Raw genomic sequence first — 19,409 nt, forward strand, 5'->3', positions numbered from 1 at the left:
GCAGGGAATCCGAGAGAAGGCGGTTTTTGCACAGCCCCAGACAGAGACACTTTAAGTGGTTCAGATGGAGAAAATAATGTCATTCAACACAGACAGCACACGGTGCTGATCCCAGATCCCGGTCCTGATTTTATCCTATAGCCTCCTCCTTCTAAAAAATTTAACAAATCTCCGAGCACTCAAACATAGCCCTATAAGAGTTTCCAGGATTGCATCACATCAAAACTGTTCATTATACAACAAGTCATTCTCTTTAGAATAAAAAGAACTTAGAACCATCTTCAGACTTAGGAACAAACATTTCCCCTGATATGTCTCTTTTTAGAAAATTGTACATGCCGGTCCTTTTGAAGAAAAGTTAGAAAGTATTACCCCCACAAAACTCAAAGCAAAATCTTTGGACTTTTACTGACTTCCATAATGGTGAGAGAACCTTAGCTAGCAGGACACTTATTTTTGAAAAACAACTTCTTTAAAAAGCAGAAAATAGGGCGGCTGTTAGCTCAGTTGGTTATAGTGCGTTGCTACTGGTACTACTACCAAGAATGCTGGTGGATCCCCACATGGGCCACTTTGAGCTGCACCCTTCTTAAAAAAAAAAAAAAAAGCAGAAAATATATTCAGCTGGAAAATTAATAGTTGCTTTGGACATTGTTTCTGCTTAGTAAACTTTTATTTTCTATATGGGGCTAACTATCCTATGAAGGATCAATGTTGTCCTTGAGTGGAGTGTGCTGTTTTCTAAATTTCAAATAAATCAAAAAGAAAGAGAGAGTGGGGGAGAAGAAGAGGGAGAAAGAGAAGGAGAGAGCAGGAAAGAAGAAGAAAATTCTTGTTTATGAATAAAGCAGAATTTACTTTAAAATTTGTGATGGATCTAATTTTGTCATTGTTTTTGTTTTGGGGGTAAGTGTATACATGGGATGATGATAAATATAGGTGATGCTTCCCGATGCAAAATATTATGGTTGAATGGAACACCTTGATTTATCATCCTCATTTATCCTCACAGAAATGAAGAATATCAGTGATGTGTGTGCAGTGCGGGTGGCATCTGAGTTCTGACTTTAAGTTACTTGGTGACCGTTTCAGAGCCTTAAGTCTCAGGAGATGGAGCATTCAAACAAATAACAGAGCAGGGACAAACACAATGAGCACACGTCTATATCTCTAATTTTGCTTCAACTCACACACTTCTTGAGTATCTTCTTTTCTCTTCCAGGCTCCCTTACACCCAGAAAATCCATTGCACATGAACCAGGGTCTGTCTCTAGTGCCTGATCTCCATGGCTTTCATGCTCTCACATTAGCTCTGTAGCTTTCCTGCCAGTGTGCCTAAGCTGCCTCTACATTTCCCAAACAAGCATGTTTTAAATGTACTTGCCAAGATAATAAAAGACTCACGATTCAATTTTTCAGGAGTTGCAATGGACTCAATGTTTGTGTCCTTACCCAATTCATACATTGAAATCCTAGTCCCCAATATGGTGGTATTAGAAGATAGGGCCTTTCAAAGATAATTAGGTCATGAGGGTGGTGCTTTCATGAATAGGATTAATACCCTTACGCAAGGGACCCCAAAGAGCTCTTTCACCCTCTTCCTTCCATGTGAACACACAGTGAGAAGATGGCCATCTCTGAATCAGGAATTGGGTCCCCACTAGACACCAAATCTGCTAGCACCTTGATCTTGGACTTTCCAGTCTCCAGAAATATGAGAAATAATTGTTGTTGTTTAAGCCACTCAGTCTATGGTATTATGTTATAGCAATTTAAACTAAGACAGGGGTATTTGAAAAGAAGCCCACAATAAGAGAGCCACTCAAAATGAAAAAGACTGCACACCAATGCAAAATTAGGAATAGATGGAAGGTGAGAGAGATTGTCCATCAGATTCAACAGAGCTCCCCCCCCGCCCCCTTTTTCTATGGTCACAGTCTCTTGACATCGATTGGAAGAAAGTTTCAGTGCAGGATCTTCCCAACATCCTTAATTTTGATCACTCTCAAGGACTTCCTACTGGGACCCTCACCCTTGCAGCCAGATTTCTTTTACTCCTATCACCTGTCCCCTTTCTTCCTAGTTGCTTTTTCCCCTCTGTTGACTCTACTCTATAATTTTATTCTACTTGTAAGCATTTCATGCCTTACCTCCCTCTTCAGTTCCAGCGCCCTCTCTTCTTCAGTGTTTTCTGAACTCATCTCTCATAAGGAGAAGCAAGGTGACCTGAAAAGTCATGGACTGGAAATCAGGAGGCCATCACTCACGAGGAATGGGCTTGGGGAAAGACAGGCCCCGTTTTATTTTATTAAAAAAAAATTTTTTTTTTTGATGTTCTTTATGCTTCTTCAGCACTAACAGTGTGGAGTTGAGCATTTGGTTTATTTTATAACTATTCCCTTTCATTTCAAGATTTCTAACTAATTTAACCAGAGCTGATATATTTGAAAACACTGCTACTCAAAGAGGGGCCCATGCCGATAGCACGGGCATCACCAAAGAGCGTGTTCAAAATCTCAGGCCCACCCCGGACCTTCCGGATCAGAATCTGTATTTCAGTGAGGTCCCCAAATGCTTTATATGCACAACTGAAGTTTACAAGCACTTATCTAAAAATGTCTTTGTGCATAGAGTTCAGGGTTTTGGGAGCACAGTTCCTGGTAGTCTGAGGGAACAAGTTCTGCCTGGGCCACTGGCAGAACTTGTTGGATGGAGGGTGTCCAGTAGATTCAAAGAAGTCCATTTTTTTTTATGGTTACAGGTTTTACCATTGACATTAGTGACCTTAGAACTTCCTCCTGGTGCTGCACCTGGAATGGTGCCATTCTGCTAGATCCAGGAGCATGTCTTTTACTAGCGACAAAGAGCTAAATATACCTCCTGGAAAACCAGTGACAAATGAGCTCAAAGAAAAATGGTCGTAGTTCTTCCTGCCTCTTGGAGATTTTATCCTACAAACGTCCTTCTGTCCTTTTTCTGGCCTCCCATTTCTCAGCTCCATTGTTCCAAGTGGAGATACTGCTGGGAGAGATCCTCTTCTCTGCTTCCTTTCTGACTTCTTTGAATTTAGCATTCTTCACAATGTTCCTTGAAATAATATCCACTAAATGAGATGATTATCAAAAATTAGTAAAAGTAGCCAAGATATCTGGCTTAGAATCATACTCTGGTCTGGCTCCTCTTTCGATACCATAAGCATGCTGCTCTCCAGTTACCTGTTGGGTCTGCTCCAAAGACGGCACGCGCTGCTGGAGATGCAGCTGCCATTGTTAATCCCGGAAACGAAGGTCAGAGATTGAGTTTGGTTAATAATAGGGCAATAAACTCTAGATGGTACATGATCTCAGGTAACTCACAGCCTCGTCCCCCCTCTTCACAATACAAGAAAAAACATGCAGTTAATTTTTAAAGGACTCTGAGCTGCAAAAATAAATATTATATAAGAACCACGCATGGGAGTTGATGTGTTTTATACCTCGTGTCTCAGAATTTATGTACCCTTGCTTCACACTTTGTTCTAATAAGCTTATATATCTAATTTCCAAGCCACAATAAATTGAAAATAGACAAATATGGCCATATGTAAGTGCACCGTGACAGCTACTGGGGATGGAAAATACAGTAAAATGTAGAACCTCCCCCACTCCCACACACACCAGAAGAGGTATGAAACTATTTTATTGTAGGGGGAAAAATCCATCCTTATATTTGTCTTCTAGCCCTGAAAGTACTATTGTATTACAACTCAATACTGCAATTAATATTATCAACAATAATGCTATCATACAGAAAATGTGAACACTTCTCCAGTAAACTGAAAAATAAAAAGACAGTTAAGCATAATGGTTTAACTGTAAAAACTGTAACCATAACATAAATGGAATTTAGACAAATCTCCACTAAAAATAGTTACAATAAAATTTTGTGGTGCTATTCAAGGATTCAGACTAGATAGAGCTTTACAGCACCTTATATTTTGCATAATCCTTAAAGTTGTTCAAGAGGTTCTGATATACATTATTTTCTCTTATCCAAATGTGATTAACAAAAACTTGAGATGAGTTTGCGTAAACAACTGAAGAAAGATAAATGGATTTTAAACGCAAGGCGGAAACCATCTCTATGGAGGCAAGATGATTTCTATGACTGAAATTACAGATAAAATGTTTTAGAGATACGACAAAAGGAACAAATGTTTGTCGACTCATACTTTCCAGGCTAGAAGAAGCTTAGCGATTACTTGGTCCAATTACCCATATAATACTCAAGACCCTCCTACATCTCTGATAAGTGATTCTTCAACCAGGATTTAAACATCTTAAGGAATGGAGAAATAATTACCTCTATTTCCACTTCTTTCATCTTTAAATAACTCTGTTAGAACATTCCCTTTTATACCGAGTCATAATCTACCGCCTTGCATCCTCTGCCAATAATCTCTAGCTGTATCTGTTTTGATCTTCTTTAGCTGGGAAATGATTCAGGAATAGAAATAAAGAGAGGTGAGGGTGCTTTCTTTGAAAAACCTATTATGTGAAAGAGAAATTGAACTTGTGTCCTAAGGTCATTGGGATCTGAGAGTAGAAATTATGGAAAGGCAAAAAGAACATTTAAGCAATTTTTCTGTCCACCAATGTAATAAACTGCTTTGAGAAATCCTGAGTTTCCCATTGATGGAAGCGTTTTAATGGAGGCCTGATGACCGATTGTCAAGATACTACAGAAAATGCTTCTGTATTACTTGGGAGAGTGTGTTTTACAAAATCGTAGTTTTATTCACCACACCGTTGTGATGTCTGGGCTACAACTCAGTGCTCAACATTTAATCACCATCAACCTCATCATCATCACTAACAACATACTGTGCTCATATGTACCAGGCATAGTGCTACGCATTTTACATATATTATCTTATTCAATTCTTTTAACAACCCCTGGAAATAGATTATTAATATTTCCACTGATGAATAAGACAACCAAAGCTTACAAAGATCGAGATGTTCTTTAAGTCCCCGTCTTTAAACTATAGGGACTGAGAAAAGGTCAGTGGTTGTCAGGGACTAGCAGCTGGGGGAGGTGTGGATTATAAAAGGGCACATGGGACATTTTTGGGGTGATGGAATTGTTCTGTATTGTGATGGTGGTTACATAGCTGAATGCATTTGTCAAACCTCATAGAACTGTACTCTAAAAAGGATAAATTGTACAGTGTAAATTGTATCTCATTAAATATGACTTTTAAAATCATGCCTTTGATCATACAGCTAATTAGTGCTCTTCTATGAGTGGAGATATTTATAAGTTTGGATTCTGAGGTTATTTGCTCATTGCCTGAGGCCTATAATTTGGGTAAGATGCCACATTTACAACTGTGGTGCGTGGCCTAGGCCCAAAGTTTATGCAGATAGTATCTTATAGGGACGTCTGTATCACAATAATTTCTATCACATTGTACTGTATTGATCATTGTGTTCACCTCTGTAATTCACTTTTCTATTCATGGTTTCCAAACGTGCTACACTCCGATTAACTTGAAAGAGGAAACATTTTCTTTATTTCTAGAATTATAATTATCTCTATAATTCTAGTATTGGTCACAGTACTTGATTCAGGCACACGGAGTCTTTTCCTTGATAAATAACACTAGGAAAGCTGAGATTTGGAGTCAGTATAAGGAAACATTTCAGATTGTCACTCCGAGATGGGCCAGGTGCCCACTACAATAAGGGTGGCTTATATCAGAGGACAAAGTACGTCTAAAATCACTTTTAACTGAATTTATCCAAGTGCCCAAATAAAAAATGCACAGTGATTTCTCCAAAGGCATGAACAAATTGACTTAAAGATTTATAAATACAGCGGGTGCCAAAAAAGTGTACATACATTTTAAGAAAGGAAAAAAACTGTATTAAAATTGTAATACTCTGTCACCCCAATAAACTTTAATTGAAAAAAAATTGTAATACTTAATATATACCGATAACAAAAGATGAATACGAGTCATGTGTATACATTTTTTTGGCACCCCCGATACAGAGTATTACGAGAGATAAGAGAGGAGAGCCTTGCTTTGCTTCTATTCCCACTCAGCTTTCCTTCTGTACCCACTTTTCTTTTGTGAACATGGTGATTCCTGCTGAGGGCAACTTGAGGGCAGGATTTTGAGGCAATGAATGAATGAAGTCACTATGAGTAATTACTTTTATAGAGGAAGCATATTTTTGTAATTATCACGTCTAAAGATATTTCTCAGATCATTTGTTTTATGGTAACTGAAAATTGTTACCAGTCAAAATAATCTGAAGTGATGAGTGTTCTTTTAATAGTAATGATAAGAAAAAATGGGTAAGAGGTTAAATCGATCTAAATTATAACTTAAAAAAAAAAGCAAATAGTATAATTCTTATTTTCTTCACATATATTTCAGATGTCCAGGTCAGATCTGCGCACACTGCACTAGTCTCTGAAATTGTCTTAATCCAACATGACAATAGACTGTACGTGGCCACGTATGCAGGACTGAGGACTGAAATTCCCACATCAAATCTCCTAAGAGGAAGCATGATTAGATATATATTCAAAGATGCAGTCCCGCAGGAATTGCTGTTGTCAGCTCTCTGTAGCAAAAGGGGTCCAGATGACTGCAAGGTAGGCAGTATGACGTAGGAAAAGTTAGATGAGCTCCAGAGCTCTCTTCCCATTTCAGTGCATGACTTTAAACAAGTCAGTATGTATTGGGCTTTTGTTTCTCACCTGCAACATGAAAGGTACACAAATGCGTGCATAGGTTTCAGAAAGAAATGGATATTATCTCAATAACTAATGTATTCAACCTTTTAAACAAAATTCTGATCTGATATTGGGAGTGTCTGGAAAATTCATGATTTTCAATATCTGTACGAATTTTGAAATGTCAAGTCATTGTGAAAATGTCTTTTACAGTTTTCCAATGTCCGGCCAATCAGGACAAACAGCAACCCATGTGAATTGAGTAAGATAAAGACTTATTTTAAAATAGAAAAACCTTGCCCCATAGAACTTGTGTCACTATGAAAACTGAGAAGTATTAAAGACCAATTTCTTATAGTTACTCAATAGTGTTAGAAAAGGTTAAATAAAAGGGACAAATTGCCTAATATGTACTCCTCCTCCAAAATGTAAAACAAAATTAGCAGTCACATGAAGCAACTGTGTAAAACCAGGAAGTCCTTAAACAGGAAAGTAAAGAAATAAATGTCTACTGGAGCAAAAAATCTATAAAACATGAAAATATACAAATTAGTTTGTATAAGAGACAAGGAAATCGAGAATTGCCCAGCTCAGTGTGTAGCAAGACTTGATAGTACATACTTAATTTACAGCATAAAATCAGAAGGATAAACTTACCTAACAATTTAGTGTAGCATTATTAATAATATGCTATTTTCTGTAGTGTTCTACAATTTGAAAAAATGTTTACATACATTGTTTTATTTGAGATTCAGCAAAACTCTGAGGTAAATAGAGTGGCTTTATCCCATTTAGACACCTTTCCATACCTCCCATCCCAGGTGCCAATGGAAATAGCCCCCATAAACCAATGAGTAAATCTTAGAGGTCACAAACCCTGGTGTGCATTATGAGGCCAGCTGGTGGCCACTCTTTCTACTTCCATCTCTGGACCTCAAAGAAGTGACACACAATCTCCAAATCAAAAGTTGTGTCACTTGCAGATAGCTAGAGGTAAATAGAAAAATTAGGTCTGTGTCTTCAGAAAGCTGTACTTCTAAGCATGGGACATAGCAGATCCTGACCATTTAAAGGCTGTTTGCACTTACGTGATGTATTGGTAAAGATTATACAGCCACCAAGGATTGTGGTAAGAACTGCATCTATTCATTCAATCAACAGTTATCGAGGCCAAAGTGAAATTACCAAGAGGGCAGCAGGGAGACCTCTCAATGATCAACAATTAGGTAGCTATCCATAAACAAAAACAGCTCTGGGAGAGCTTAGGTACACGGTGGAATAAAAAAAAGCCTGAGAATAACTGCACAAGAAGAGAAGGAAGACAACTTTATTTTCCCTGCATCATCTTGTCCCCCAAACTGGCATTGCTCATTGCCAAGAGGGAAGTCCCCAGCTATAAAGAACTCCCCTTACCAGGAAAGGAAGAGGGGGGTGAGTGACTGGCTTCCCTAGCTTGCTGGGTCACCATGTGAAAGTCCCACTTCAGTTTCATCCTTCTCAGATAGGCAAAACTTAGATGTATAGAGATGGCGAGAACAAAGAAGAAAAGCGGGGACTACCAATAGCAGCCATGCATGGAAGTGATTGAGATTCACAGTATCTGCTCTACAGGAAAAACCTAGCTGTTTTCAACAACAAGGAAGAAACAAATGGCCAGCTTAGTTGCTGCAAACTTCCTGCAGATTTTTGCCAGCTTTCCCTATAGGTACATTCACTCACTTCAGCCACTTAAGTCACTTCCTGTACCCTCCCTCTACCACGGGAGCCTGGGAAATTGCACCAGCAGCCAGCCCAGGCCTCTGTGGTTGTTTGAATGCAAAATGCCAGTCTAGACGCCCATGGTTGACCCCCACAATTGTGCGTGTGCTTATGTCTAGCCCCTCTAGTTGTGCAATTGCACACCGCAAGCCTGACACTCGTCACCAGCCTTCACTGTGTGTACATGTCCAGGAAAGACTATGTAGCCATGGGAGAGGACAGCTGGCAGCCATGGCCATCACAACTGCTCATGGGCCCAGATAAGGCCCTATCGCCTGTCACTGGCTTGCACCACTGTGATCACCTGCAGCTGCATGCCACCAGTCCAAATCCCTCACCATGCTGTACCACCATGCACGCAGACCAAGACCCAACAGACAATGTAGTATGTGCCAACAGCCAAGGCCTCCTAACTACCTTGGCTCCAGCAGCTGTTTACCCTGGCCCCAACAACTACCTGTGTGTCTGCAACTGGCCCCCACCACTACACAGGCATACAAAGCTGGCCCCTACAGCCAAATGTGTGCACATCACCAGCTCTGGCCACCACCACTGGACCTGGAGGCACAGCTAAGGAACCTGATCGCTCTTATCATCAACATAGATGCTTGGTAGCACTTGCCAAGGACTACACAGTTCTCAATGCTATGGTTCCAGTAGTCTGAGTTGAAGAGATATCATGCCTCACACTCCAGCCCAATTACACCACAGATCTCTTACTTGGCACTCTGTACCACTAGACCCAGGCACACACCACACTCCAGTGTGTCCCCACCTGCAAGTGGAAATCTTTCTTACCAAAGTCATTCCATAAAGTCTGGAAGAGATGACTGTTTCTTCAAAGGTGCAGCCACCTACATAAGTCTACAGGAATCAGAGAAAATTAGGGAAACATGACTCCACCAAAGGAATACTCTAACTTCCAGTTACTGGCCCCAAGGGATAAAGAAATTGCTTGACAAATAACTCAACATAATTGTTCTCAGGATGCTCAGAGAGCTACAAGAGAACACAGATAAACAATGATATCAGGAAAGCAATATAAGAAAACTATGAGAAGTTTGACAAAAGGATAGAAAACAATAAAAAGAACCAAAAAGAAATTTTGGACTGAAATGTACAGTGACTGAACTGAAGAATTCAATAGAGAACTTCAACAATAGACTTGACCAAGCAGAAGAAAGACTCAGGAGGAATAAAGACAGATCGATTGACATTTTCCAATTAAAGAAACAAAAAGAAAAGAGAATGAAAAAGAGTGAAGATTACGTGATCTCTGGTATACCATCAAAACAACCAATTTGTGAATTATTGAAGTTTCAGAAGGAGAAGAGAGGGATAAAAGGCCAGAAAACTTATTTAAAGTAACAATGGTGAGAACTCCCCAGATCTGTGGAGATATTTGAATATCTAAGTTCATGAAGCAGACAGGTCACTAAATAAAATCAACTTAAAGAGATCTTCTCAAAGACACCTTAAAATAAAACTTCAAAAATCAAAGTCAAGAGACAATCTTGGAAACAGCTTAATAAAAGTTACTACCATGAGACTATCAGTAGTTTTCTTAGTAGAACCTTACAGGGTTGGAGAGAGTAGAATGATATATTCATAGTGCTGAGAGAAAACTATGCCAACCAAGAATATTTTATGGCAAAGATGTCCTTCAGAAATAAAGGGGAGATGAAGACTTTGCCAGACAAACAAAAACTGAGGAAATTTAGCATCACTAGACCCACCTAACAAGAAACGCTAAAAGGAGTGCTTTAGGCTGAAGAGAAAACACACTAATTAGGTGTATAAAAACATATTAAAATACACAACACACTGGTAAAGGTAAGTATATAGTCAGATTCAGAATACTCTAATACTCTTAAAGTGATGGTTATGTTAACCATTTAACTCTTGTATAAAGGTTAAAGGACAAGAATATTAAAAAATAACTATAGCTACAACAATTTGTTAATGTATACACAATATAAAAGGAGATACATCATGATATCAAACACATAGGAGAATAGAATTTTTATATGATGCAATGAAAGTTGAGTTGTTATGAGCATAAAATAGATTGTTGATCTATAATATATTTGATGTGATCCTCATGGTAACCCCAAAGCAAAAAGCTACAGTAGATTCACAACAGATAAAGAGAAGAGAATCAAAGCATATAACTACAAAAAATGATCAATTTGTGAAGGAAGGCAGCAAGAGAGGAATAAAGAAACAAGGAAATTAAACATGCCAGAAAATGATTAATGAGAAGGCATTAGTAATTTCTTACTTATCAAAAATTACTCTACTAAAAATAGACTGAATTCTCCAACCAAAAGACATAAAGTAGATAAATGGATAAAATCAGATCCAAATATATGCTGCTTCCAAGAGATTCACTTCAGCTTTAAGGTCACACATAGGCTAAAAGTGAAGGGATGCAAGTGAAAACCAAAAGAGAGCAGGGATAGCTGTATTTATATCAGACAAAATGACTTTAAGCTAAAAATGATCAATAGAAGGTCATTATATAATAATAAAAGTGTCAATTTATCAAGAAGATGAACACTCATAGATATATATGCACTTAACTTGGGGACTTTGGTATTTGTCAAACCAAATACTACCAGATATGAAGGGAGTAATAGGCATCAGTGCAATAATAGTAGGGGACTTTAATACTCTACATTCAATAATGGAAAGATCACCCAGACAGCAAATCAACAAGAAAACATTGAATTTGAACCATACTTTAGCTCAAATTAACCTAACAGACATCCTTTTAACATCAGGAGGTGACACATTCTTCTCAAGCATACACAGAACATTCTCCAGGATAGACATATGATAGGTCACAAAACAAGTGATAATCAAGAATATTGAAATTATACCATATCTTTTCTGACCACAATGATATGAAACTAGAAATTAATGACAGAAGGAAAGCTGTAAAATTAACAAATATGCAGAAATTAAGCAACACATTTTGAAACAACCAATGGATCAAAGAAATCAAAGGGAAATAAAAATTTCTTGAAATAAATAAGAGTGGAAACACAACATACCAAAACCTATGGGATATTGCACAGGCAGTTTTAAGAGGTATGATGTTATTAATAAACACACCTAAATTGAGAAAAATGAAAGTTCTCAAATAAACAAGATATCATTATATTTCAAGGAACTAGTAAAAGAAGAACAATCAAAGTCCAAAGTTAGCAAAAAAAGCCTCAAAAAACAAAAAAACAAAAAAACCCAAAACAAAACAAAACAAAAAACAAAGATTAGAGCAAAATAAATAAAAGAGAGACTAGAAAAACATTAGAAAAGATTAACAAAACTCAGAGCTGTTTTTTGAAGATAAACAAAATTGACAAACTTTTAGATAAACAAAAAGAGAGAAGTCTTAAGTAAATAAAATCATAAATGAAAGAAAAGACATTATAACTGATACCACGATATATAAAGGTTCATAGAGACTAGTATGAGCAATTAAAATGCTAACAAATTTGATAACCTAGAAAAAATGGATATATTTCTAGAAACATACAACTTACCAAGACTGAATCATGAAGAAATAGGAAATCTGAACAGACACATAATGAGTAAAGAAACTGAATCAGTACCCAAAACCTCTTAACAAAGAAAAGCCCAGGACCAGATTCACTGGTGAATTCTACCAAACATTTAAGTATTAATGTCAATCATTCTCAAGCTTTTCCAAATTGTTGAAGAGGAGGAAACACTTCCAAACTCATTTGATAAGGCCAGCATACCCTGATACCAGAGCCAGATAAAGACACTACAAGAAAAAAAAAAAACCACAATAAAAAACCTATAGACCAATATTCCTGATGAATATAAAGGCAAAAATTCCAACAAAATACTAAAATACCAAATTCAACAGCACATCAAAAGGATCATGCACCATTATCAAGCAATGTTTAACCCTGTAGGGCAAGGCTGATTTGACATATGAATGTCAATAAATATTATACATCCCATTAATAGAATGAAGATAAAAATCATATGATCTCAGTAGATGCAGAAAAAGTATTTGATAAAATACAGTACTCTTTCATGATGATAATAATAATAATAAAAATAATAACAAACCGCTCAACAAATTGAGTATACATGGAACATACGTCAACACAATAAAGGTCATATATGTCAAGTCCACAGCTGACATCATACGCAATGATGAAAAAAGGAAATCCTGCCATTTGGGACAATACAGATTGACGTTGAGGGCATTATGCTATGTGAAATAAGTCAGACAAAGAAAGACATATATTGTATTCCATCATTCATATGGAATCTATAAAAGCCAAACTCACTTAAAAAAAGTGTAAAAAGTTGGTGATCAGGGTCTGGGAGGTGGGAGAAATAAGAACACGTTGGTCAACATGTACAAACTGCCAGTTATGAGTAAGTTCTGGGGATCTAATATCCCCAGATATAATCTCCTGGTGATTATAGTTAATAATACTGTATTATATACTTGAATGTTGCTAAGAGAGTAGATCTTAAATGTTCTTTCCAGAAAAAGGAAATTGTAATTATGTGACATGATGGAGGTGTTAGCTGGGGCTATGGTAGGAATCTTTTTGTAATCCTGGGGGTGCCAAAAAAATGTATAAAGATGACTTGTGTATTCTTCTTTTGTTATCGGTATATATTGAGTATTATAATTTCAATATAGTTTTCTCCTTTCTTAAAATGTGTAAACATTTTTTTTTGGCACCCTCTGTATATAAACGTATCAAACTGACACATTGCATATGTTAAATTTACACAATATTATATGTCAATTATATCTCAATAAAGCCGAAAAATAATAATAAATGTTGGGCTTCAAAAAACAAAGAACATTTACTGAGCTCCTACTATGTGCAGGCATAGGCCCAGCAGTAAAGAGAAGAATATGTGCCTTGGTCTTTACCCCAGGGCTTTGTAGTCTAGGAGAAGAGAAAGAAAAACAGGAAAGTTCTTTGTGAAAATAAGGGCAATTGCATATATTTAAGGAGATGGAAAAGATGGACCTATTCCAAATGCCAAAATAGAATAAAAGGGAAGTGACTCCTATGCTGGGGCGCTGGCAAATCTTCCTGCATGTGGTGGCCCCTAGAGTCTTAACTAAGCCTCTTGACTGTAAAATGCTACAGAAATGGACGAATGGTTATATACACGTTATATAAGCGAGACTTTTATATTAGTGCAGCCAGAGTATTTTTACATTTCAGTCAGGTGAACTCTGGGGCAAGGCGCTCTGTGGTACAAGGAATGAAGAAAGGCCAATTACTCATATCCATAACACCATCCCCTCAGCTTTGTACATAGGGTTTAGTTGAGATGAAAATATGGGAATTAAAAAACTTGTTGAAAATTGGGGCATGCTGAAATGAACTCAAACCTGGTCTTTATTTTCCTTGAACACGTCGAGTTCTCACAACATTCACCACACACAATCAGACCTTTACAAATGTGTGGAGTGGAAATGGGCAAAGGGGAAAGAAGAATCGAAGAGGAAGGTGGTGGGGGTATGGTGTAAAGGTGGAAGCAGTGAAAAATAGAAGCGAACCCATTTAAAAGGCTGGAATGCTGGCTTCCTTCCGTCACAGGGGTAAATGCTGCACGTCTGGATTCCAGGCCTGACCTCGAATGTGCAAATGCTGTTTTACTTGGCTCGTCACGGCATCAGGTAGCTGTACAGTTTCTCCACGGCCTGCTATGATAGAGTGAAAAGAGTAAGAGGATGAGAATCAGGAGACCAGGATTTTTAACACAACACACTCATCACCTAGGCAAGTATGTGTCGAATTTGGGCTTCATTTCCAGATCTGTAAAATACAGGAATGGGGAGCAAGCAATATTCAAAAGCCCCTTTGGCCATATAAGTTATGATTGTATCAGGACGGCATAATTCAATTACCATAGACTGTTGTAATGAATAAACGCCACCATTTCCCAGTCGTGTGAATTTGGACAAGTTACTCAACTTTTCGGAGTCCTAGTTTCTTCAGAGGTAAAATATGGATAATGGTTCCTGTCAGGGTGTTGAAAAGATTAAATGAAACGATGCATATAAGGCACCAGCGTAGCACTTGTAGCTTAATGGAGGATAGCGGCCTTCCCCTCATTGGAGTTCCTTGGTGGATGCCCCCTAGGAGAGTCTTGATTCAAGTCCTATCAGAACTTGCACAGGGGGCATTGCACAGAGAAGCCACAGTGAGAGAAAGTCCAGGGGCCCAGCACGAACTCAAGCAAGCCCTAAGCATCAGTGAGCTTCCCTTTCTTCTCATGTAAGATGAAGGTGTGACTTCTTGTCTTGTCTACCTCTTAAGGCTGCTGTGAAAGCAACAAGGATGAATGTGAAATGTTTTATGATCTTGGAGGCACTATCCAAATGTCAGTGTGAGAGGAGCGCAGGGTATCTGCACCACAGAATGGCCTCTTGCTCCCTCCTGGACAGCGGCTACGCAGTTCTCCTAGATTATCATTCACTCCCACGTGGCGTTGAAGCAAACTCAGGGCTCACGTGTCCTCTAATCTGTTTAAGAATTTGGATACTGAGCTTTACTCTTTAATGCTCAGCACGTGAGAATTCTAAGAGGGGACATTCTCTCACAGCATTAAACTGTGGAGGGAATTTACATCAAAGCTATCTTACTTCTGCCCAAGCAAGTAGGATAGTTAAGTACAATGTATTACCTTAATAGCATGTCTTTAGCAGACCATGTCCCTCTGTACAGAAATTTTCAATAGTTATTATAGAAAGTAGGGGTACATATTTATAACTGTAGTGCCAAAGGCTAAAGAAGATAATTTTACATAATTTTGTTTCTCTGCTCCCTTGGTTTTCTGAAAGATGAATTGACTGCTTCTAACATGAAAAGTGTGTTCTAAGAAAACACACGGGAAGAGTCCCAAGTGTGTCCCGTCATAATCTCCAGACCTTAATTCTACCCATTGTTAATTTTCCTCACCAGTCTCAACTCCATGGCTTCCTGGTAATGTGCCAATGTGTTTTCCAAGCATGACCCTTGGAAAAAGTTACTCACTACTTCTAAATGACAGATCACAAAGAAAGTGCAAAGAAAGCCACTATGTGTACATTCTATCATTAGTTTGAACTTTTAAAACTTTCTTTTAGGTACCCAAAATAAGGAGGTTTGCAGTTAAGCAGTGGGAATATAAACAGATGGTCAAAAGGCTTTTGAACCTTCAAAAAGGGTGACTGTCTCCTCGTATATGTTTTTGTGTAATACAACGTAGGAAAAGGCACCTGGTAAAGTAATTGGATCTCTGGGATGGCATAAAGAGGACTACTGATAAAAATGAATTTGGAGCTCAGAATTGATTCATTTACTTCATTGTCTACTGGCTATTTTGAAACTTCCTCCAGATTTCTATTTATTTGTCATTTATCTATCTATCTATCTATCTATCTATCTATCTATCTATCTATCTATTTATCTACCTAATCTATCATCTCTAAGTGGCAATTATAACATGATGTAAACAGTGGCAACGTATATAAAGAAAACGTAATATCCAGAATTGCAGTCATGCGAAATTTAAGATGTATAAAGACATGTCTGTGTTATGCACTGAATTGCCATCATACAGCAGCGTTCCTATATTGGGTTCATACGCAGTACTACATGTCTAGACTAAAAACTGGAAAAAAATTACCAAGCTATTGGTAGGTTTTCGAATGCCCATATATTTGATGTTATGTAGACAACTCACCTGAATAACTTCTTTATGTGTAAAGAAGACAAACTGAAAATTATGAGGTGCTACGCAACTGTAGAATTCTTTTAACTCCCAACCACAAAACCAAACCAATGCCACAAAAATAACGTCTCTGCTTACTAATACCTGGGCAGACAACTATATTATATACAAGAGCCGGTACTCTTTTCTTCTTTCTATAGCATATCTTCCCAAAACATGGGCTGATCCTCACTGAGATGTAGCAAATTATAGAGACTTCACAAGATAATTTATCCAACCCCATCTTAAGTCAAAACATGACAGATTGTTAGCAGATTTTTAGACAAAAAATTTTCAACCATTAAAAGAAATCAATCCAAATTTGTAGCCTTTGGGAAAAAAAAACACACCCTATTTGATTACCTCTCCAAGGGCAAATATTTTCACAATGAAATATTTCAAAACACAGAATGATTCCATAGGCATGGCAAAAACAGCGGCCAAATGTGAATGCTCTTTGGAAAGTTCAAAGAACAGAATATCAAAACCAAACCCCCAAATAGCAACCAAGAAAATCTTACTGCCTCTCTAAACAAATCTATAAATCTACATTCAATGCAAACTCTGCTTTATAAAAACAAGAAAACCTGAGAATACATTGTTTCCATCTAATACAGATATTGTTCCCCTTTTAAAAATGATGCCACACGAAATGAAGACAAACATTAAAAGTTAAAAAAAATTTTTTCTTCTCCAACCACGTCCTCTCTCTTGTTTGAAATGGAGATATTTATTGTAGAAGGTATAGAAGCACCCAGCAAAAATCTACGAGATAGAGAAATAAAAGATTTAATTTGGGAATAGAGTGTAGTCCTGCTCTCTAGGAAAAAACCTCATAGCAGTGCTCTCCTGGTTGAGTTCATTCTAGGAATTCAGAGTTTGGATTATTTGTTTTTACTAGTTAGTTCGCAAGGTAAAGCCAAGTGGGGAGGAGGAGCAATGTTGGGACATGTCCAGCCACAGCCTTAATGCCTAGTGTCCTGGTACAAGGTTCAATCCAGGGAATGCCACCTCTCACCTAGATCCAGACCATTGGCCATTAGAAGTTGAGCTGCCAAAAAATGAAGAGGCAAAGGTTAGTGGTCACCAAATGGCTACCAAATCCTTCTGACGTCTTCACATGGTCAAATATCATCCAAGCAGATGCCTTCAGAACATCTTAAAGAAAATATAAACAGGAAGCTAAGGCATGGATCAGTCTTGTCTCCTGAGTGACTCTTCTAAGATGACACAAAAGTATCAGAGCATGAGAGGCAGCTCTCCTATAAAACTTCAGGCTCCAGGAAATTCACAAGCACGGAAATCACTCCATTTAAGGACCCTGGGGTGGTTGACCCTAAACACACACAATGCATTGTCTCCCAGGCTTTAACTGGTAAATTCCCACACAGAGAAATGGCCCTGGGCTCTGGATTCCAAAGCCATTTCCTGGTGCACTTCTTAGAACTGTGACTTTTTGAAGGGTGAAATTCTGAGCATTAGGAAAAGCTTTTATGTTGCCATAGTACAAACTGAGCCAGAACAATTCTAAGTGGAATTCACTTTCCACTCAGACGTCAGTACAGTTTCAGAAACACCATCAATTTGAGCAAGTATGATGTGCAATCTAGTTCTTGTTATTGTTTTCCATCATTAGCTTTGAAAGTTTACTTCTGGGCAGCAACATAACGTTTCAAAATACTACTGTGTCAAACCTTAGAAGGAAGCAACATCAAGAAGCTACAAGTAATCCCTAAACCCCAACACGTGTATAGATGGCACTCTTCACTTCACAAAGTCCTTTAAAAATCGGCCCCATCTGATTTCATAGCACCCTTATGAGAGAGGCAGAGCAGGTACTATTATCTCATTTTTACAGATGAAGAAATTGAAAAGTTCAGCCTGGCTAAGTAAATTACCAACCCCCAGCCCACATTATAAATAGAAAAACAAAGACTTGAACCTTACACTCTCAGCAGCATGGAATAGTGATGGTTCACTGCATCTCATTTTCCTTAACAAAATAAAAATTAAAAAAAAATCTTCTTGCTTCATATCTAGTTACTCTCCTTTTAGTTCTCATAAACCACAACTAATTTCAGAGTACACCTACATATGGGCACATTTTTTCTTTAATTTCCATTCAAATATTGCACAGAAATATTATAATCAACAAATATTTATTGAAGGCTTGTAATGTGGTCCTTGAGGGGATAGCAAGTGTTTAAGACACTAAGCTGAAAATGTACATTTTACTTACATAGCACTGACTATTCATATATTTCAAACTACATAGAGCATACATTTATATGCATCAAATATGTAGGTAAAATATATTGGCAACTGCATTTTTCACTTTTCATCTAGATAGTTTGGCATCCTATCAGAGAAAGATCAAAGACCAAGGGGGTGCGGGGGGGAAGGTGCTATTCTGAATCCTCTGTTTTCCCACTGGGAACACTGTGCTAATGGAAGCTCTGAGCTTCCAGGCAGGAGATGCAGATGATAGTGTTGGATTCACCCCAAGAAATGTTTTTAGGAGATTAATTTAGTTTCTTAACCTCTGAAGCAGGTAAATGATAATATGGACTCTTATCTAGAGACAAGTAAGCTCAACAATCTTAAAAAACAAAAGAAACTAAAATGAGAAAAGTTGTTAATGGTGAGAAATCATTTAGGAGATGGAGGGACTTTGCAAGTAAAAAAAGTAAAAATAATATTAAGTGGGTCTTGAAAATGCCCCCACCCAAAACAATGTGACAGAGAATGGACCCTCTTCCTCTCCAAGTGAAAGCTTAGGGTCTTACCTGGTTGCTGTGATCAGCTCCAAGCCTGGCTTTTTGGGATGACAGGCAATTTTCTTTGTGATGTACACAAAGGTTCTCAATCGGTGACTAAAGAATGAATTTAATCATCCCCACTCACCCTGCCTCCTCCCCAAAACACACACACACACACACACACACACACACACACACACACACACACACACCATAATATACCTAAACTGTGTAACAAAGAGGAAAAACAGGAAAACTGCATTGACAATTTATATTTGGAAAAGGGTACAATAGGAAATATGGTAGTGTTCCCCTGTGCATAACATCACTGTGTAGTATTTGACAGGCACAGCAAGGACCCCCTGCCTGGCTGATAGAAAGAGTTTCTTG

At 37.9% G+C, this 19,409-nt stretch overlaps 1 long non-coding RNA gene across 2 annotated transcripts in view; it reads right to left on the bottom strand.

Moving 5' to 3' along the window:
• LOC117038019 (uncharacterized) overlaps nucleotides 1-19,409 on the bottom strand; it is a 46,104-nt gene that overhangs the window by 11,922 nt on the left and 14,773 nt on the right. For both annotated transcript variants that reach the window (XR_004425602.1, XR_004425603.1), the window contains exon 2: nucleotides 14,063-14,209. This is a non-coding gene — a long non-coding RNA (uncharacterized LOC117038019). The remainder of the gene's footprint in view (nucleotides 1-14,062; nucleotides 14,210-19,409) is intronic.

Source organism: Rhinolophus ferrumequinum, chromosome 18, assembly GCF_004115265.2.
Source record: "Rhinolophus ferrumequinum isolate MPI-CBG mRhiFer1 chromosome 18, mRhiFer1_v1.p, whole genome shotgun sequence".
Classification (NCBI taxonomy): domain Eukaryota; kingdom Metazoa; phylum Chordata; class Mammalia; order Chiroptera; family Rhinolophidae; genus Rhinolophus; species Rhinolophus ferrumequinum.